The sequence below is a fragment of the Schistocerca gregaria genome, chromosome 7 (assembly GCF_023897955.1).
Source record: "Schistocerca gregaria isolate iqSchGreg1 chromosome 7, iqSchGreg1.2, whole genome shotgun sequence".
Taxonomy (NCBI): domain Eukaryota; kingdom Metazoa; phylum Arthropoda; class Insecta; order Orthoptera; family Acrididae; genus Schistocerca; species Schistocerca gregaria.
In genome coordinates this window covers 5,100,621-5,105,682 of record NC_064926.1, presented here as the reverse complement: position 1 = coordinate 5,105,682, position 5,062 = coordinate 5,100,621, and positions in this window count along the sequence as shown.

Sequence of the window (5,062 nt, the reverse complement as noted above, 5' to 3'; positions counted from 1 at the left end):
ACTCCCATGGAGAAAAGTGCGCATGGTGACTGTTGTATTCAATCCCGATGCAATTTCTGTCTTTCATCAACACTCTGAATGTCCACAGATTACAGAATGCCTCCAGATGTGCATCGGAAACTACTACTGGTCTTCCAGGGAACGATCAAAGCGTAGCGTGTTTGAGACATTACCCCCCTGGAGGAAGGTGCGCATTTTGACTGTTGTATTCAATCCCGATGCAATTTCTGTGTTTCATCAACAATATGATAGTCCACAACATTACAGAAAGCCACCAGATGTGCATTGGGAACTACTACTGGTCTTCCAGGGAACGATCAAAGCGTAGACTGTTTGAGACATTAATCCCGTGGAGGAAAGTGCGCATGGTGACTGTTGTATTCAATCCCAATGCAATTTCTGTGTTGCATCAATACACGGAATGCCTCCAGATGTGCATCGGAAACTACTACTGGTCTTCCAGGGAACGATCAAAGCGTAGACTGTTTGAGACATTACTTCCGTGGAGGAAAGTGCACATGGTGACTGTTGTATTCAATCCCGATGCAATTTCTGTGTTTCATCAACACTCTGATAGTCCACAAGATTACAGAAAGCCACCAGATGTGCTTTGGAAACTACTACTGGTCTTCCAGGGAACGATCAAAGCGTAGACTGTTTGAGACATTACTCCAATGGAGGAAAGTGCGCATGGTGACTGTTGTATTCAATCCCAATGCAATTTCTGTGTTTCATCAACACTCGGAATGCCTCCAGATGCGCATCGGAAACTACCACTGGTCTTCCAGGGAACGATTAAAGCGTAGAGTATTTGAGACAGTATTAACATGTAGGCAAGTGCGCATGGTGACTGTTGTATTCAATCCCGATGCAATTTCTGTGTTTCATCAACACTTTGAAGGTCCACAGATTACAGAATGGATCCAAATGTGCATCGGAAACTACTACTGGTCTTCCAGGGAACGATCAATGCGTAAACTCTCTGAGACACTACTCCCATGGAGGAATGTGCACATGGTGACTGTTGTATTCACTCCCAATGGAATTTCTGTGTTTCATCAACACTCGGAATGCCTCCAGATGTGCATTAGAAACTACCACTGGTCTTCCAGGGAACGATCAAAGCGTAGACTGTTAGAGACATTACTAACATGAAGGAAAGTGCGCATGGTGACTGTTGTATTCAATCCCAATGCAATTTCTGTGTTTCATCAACATTCGGAATGCCTCCAGATGTGCATCGGAAACTACCACTGGTCTTCCAGGGAACGATTAAAGCGTAGACTGTTTGAGACATTACTAACATGTAGGCAAGTGCGCATGGTGACTGTTGTATTCAATCCCGATGCAATTTCTGTGTTTCATCAACACTTTGAAGGTCAACAGATTACAGAATGCATCCAGATGTGCATCGGAAACTACTACTGGTCTTATTGGGAACGATCAAAGCGTAGACTATTTGAGACATTGCTCCCATAGAGAAAAGTGCGCATGGTGACTGTTGTATTCAATTCCGATGCAATTTCTGTGTTTCATCAACACTCTGATAGTCCACAGATTACAGAATCCCTCCAGATGTGCATCGAAAACTATTACTTGTCTTCATAAGTACGATCGAAGCGTAGACTGTTTGAGACATTACTAACATGTAGGCAAGTGCGCATGGTGACTGTTGTATTCAATCCCGATGCAATATCTGTGTTTCATCAACACTTTGAAGGTCCACAGATTACAGAATGCATCCAAACGTGCATCGGAAACTCTTACTGGTCTTCCAGGGAACGATCGAAGCGTCTGCTATTTGAGACATTACTCCCATAGAGAAAAGTGCGCATGGTGACTGTTGTATTCAATTCCGATGCAATTTCTGTGTTTCATCAACAGGCTGATAGTCCACAGATTACAGAATGCCACCAGATGTGCATAGGAAACTACTACTGGTCTTCCAGGGAACGATTAAAGCGTAGATTGTTTGTGACATTACTCCTGTGGAGGAACGTGCGCATGGTGACTGTTGTATTCAATCACGATGCAATTTCTGTGTTTCATCAACACTCTGATAGTCCACAGGTAACAGAATGCCTCGAGATGTGCATCGGAAACTACTACTGGTCTTCCTGGGAACGATCAAAGCGTAGACTGTTTGAGACATTACTAACATGTAGGCAAGTGCGCATGGTGACTGTTGTATTCAATCCCGATGCAATATCTGTGTTTCATCAACACTCTGATAGTCCACAGATTAAGGAATGCTACCAGATGTGCATCGGAAGCTACTACCGGTCTTTCAGGGTACGATTAAAACGTAGACTGTTTGAGACATTACTCCCGTGAAGGAAAGTGCGCATGCAGACTGTTGTATTCAATCCCGATGCAATTTCTGTGTTTCATCAACACTCTGATAGTCCACTAATTACAGAATGCCACCAGATGTGCATCGGAAACTACTACTGGTCTTCCAGGGAACGATCAAAGCGTAGACTGTTTGAGACATTACTCCCGTGGGGAAAGTGCGCATAGTGACTGTTGTATTCAATCCCGATGCAATTTCTGTGTCTCATCAACACTCTGATAGTCCACAAGATTACAGAAAGCCACCAGATGTGCATTGGAAACTACTACTGGTCTTCCAGGGAACGATCAAAGCGTAGACTGTTTGAGACATTACTCCAATGGAGGAAAGTGCGCATGGTGACTGTTGTATTCAATCCCAATGCAATTTCTGTGTTTCATCAACACTCGGAATGCCTCCAGATGTGCATCGGAAACTACCACTGGTCTTCCAGGGAACGATTAAAGCGTAGACTGTTTGAGACAGTATTAACATGTAGGCAAGTGCGCATGGTGACTGTTGTATTCAATCCCGATTCAATTTCTGTGTTTCATCAACACTTTGAAGGTCCACAGATTACAGAATGGATCCAAATGTGCATCGGAAACTACTACTGCTCTTCCAGGGAACGATCAATGCGTAGACTCTCTGAGACACTACTCCCATGGAGGAATGTGCACATGGTGACTGTTGTATTCAATCCCAATGCAATTTCTGTGTTTCATCAACACTCGGAATGCCTCCAGATGTGCATTGGAAACTACCACTGGTCTTCCAGGGAACGATCAAAGCGTAGACTGTTAGAGACAATACTAACATTAAGGAAAGTGCGCATGGTGACTGTTGTATTCAATCCCAATGCAATATCTGTGTTTCATCAACATTCGGAATGCCTCCAGATGTGCATCGGAAACTACCACTGGTCTTCCAGGGAACGATTAAAGCGTAGACTGTTTGAGACATTACTAACATGTAGGAAAGTGCGCATGGTGACTGTTGTATTCAATCCCGATGCAATTTCTGTGTTTCATCAAAACTTTGAACGTCAACAGATTACAGAATGCATCCAGATGTGCATCGGAGATTACTACTGGTCTTATAGGGACGATCAAAGCGTAGACTATTTGAGACATTACTCCCATAGAGAAAAGTGCGCATGGTGACTGTTGTATTCAATTCCGATGCAATTTCTGTGTTTCATCAACAGGCTGATAGTCCACAGATTACAGAATGCCACCAGATGTGCATAGGAAACTACTACTGGTCTTCCAGGGAACGATTAAAGCGTAGATTGTTTGTGACATTACTCCTGTGGAGGAACGTGCGCATGGTGACTGTTGTATTCAATCACGATGCAATTTCTGTGTTTCATCAACACTCTGATAGTCCACAGGTAACAGAATGCCTCGAGATGTGCATCGGAAACTACTACTGGTCTTCCTGGGAACGATCAAAGCGTAGACTGTTTGAGACATTACTAACATGTAGGCAAGTGCGCATGGTGACTGTTGTATTCAATCCCGATGCAATATCTGTGTTTCATCAACACTCTGATAGTCCACAGATTAAGGAATGCTACCAGATGTGCATCGGAAGCTACTACCGGTCTTTCAGGGTACGATTAAAACGTAGACTGTTTGAGACATTACTCCCGTGAAGGAAAGTGCGCATGCAGACTGTTGTATTCAATCCCGATGCAATTTCTGTGTTTCATCAACACTCTGATAGTCCACTAATTACAGAATGCCACCAGATGTGCATCGGAAACTACTACTGGTCTTCCAGGGAACGATCAAAGCGTAGACTGTTTGAGACATTACTCCCGTGGGGAAAGTGCGCATAGTGACTGTTGTATTCAATCCCGATGCAATTTCTGTGTCTCATCAACACTCTGATAGTCCACAAGATTACAGAAAGCCACCAGATGTGCATTGGAAACTACTACTGGTCTTCCAGGGAACGATCAAAGCGTAGACTGTTTGAGACATTACTCCAATGGAGGAAAGTGCGCATGGTGACTGTTGTATTCAATCCCAATGCAATTTCTGTGTTTCATCAACACTCGGAATGCCTCCAGATGTGCATCGGAAACTACCACTGGTCTTCCAGGGAACGATTAAAGCGTAGACTGTTTGAGACAGTATTAACATGTAGGCAAGTGCGCATGGTGACTGTTGTATTCAATCCCGATTCAATTTCTGTGTTTCATCAACACTTTGAAGGTCCACAGATTACAGAATGGATCCAAATGTGCATCGGAAACTACTACTGCTCTTCCAGGGAACGATCAATGCGTAGACTCTCTGAGACACTACTCCCATGGAGGAATGTGCACATGGTGACTGTTGTATTCAATCCCAATGCAATTTCTGTGTTTCATCAACACTCGGAATGCCTCCAGATGTGCATTGGAAACTACCACTGGTCTTCCAGGGAACGATCAAAGCGTAGACTGTTAGAGACAATACTAACATTAAGGAAAGTGCGCATGGTGACTGTTGTATTCAATCCCAATGCAATATCTGTGTTTCATCAACATTCGGAATGCCTCCAGATGTGCATCGGAAACTACCACTGGTCTTCCAGGGAACGATTAAAGCGTAGACTGTTTGAGACATTACTAACATGTAGGAAAGTGCGCATGGTGACTGTTGTATTCAATCCCGATGCAATTTCTGTGTTTCATCAAAACTTTGAACGTCAACAGATTACAGAATGCATTCAGATGTG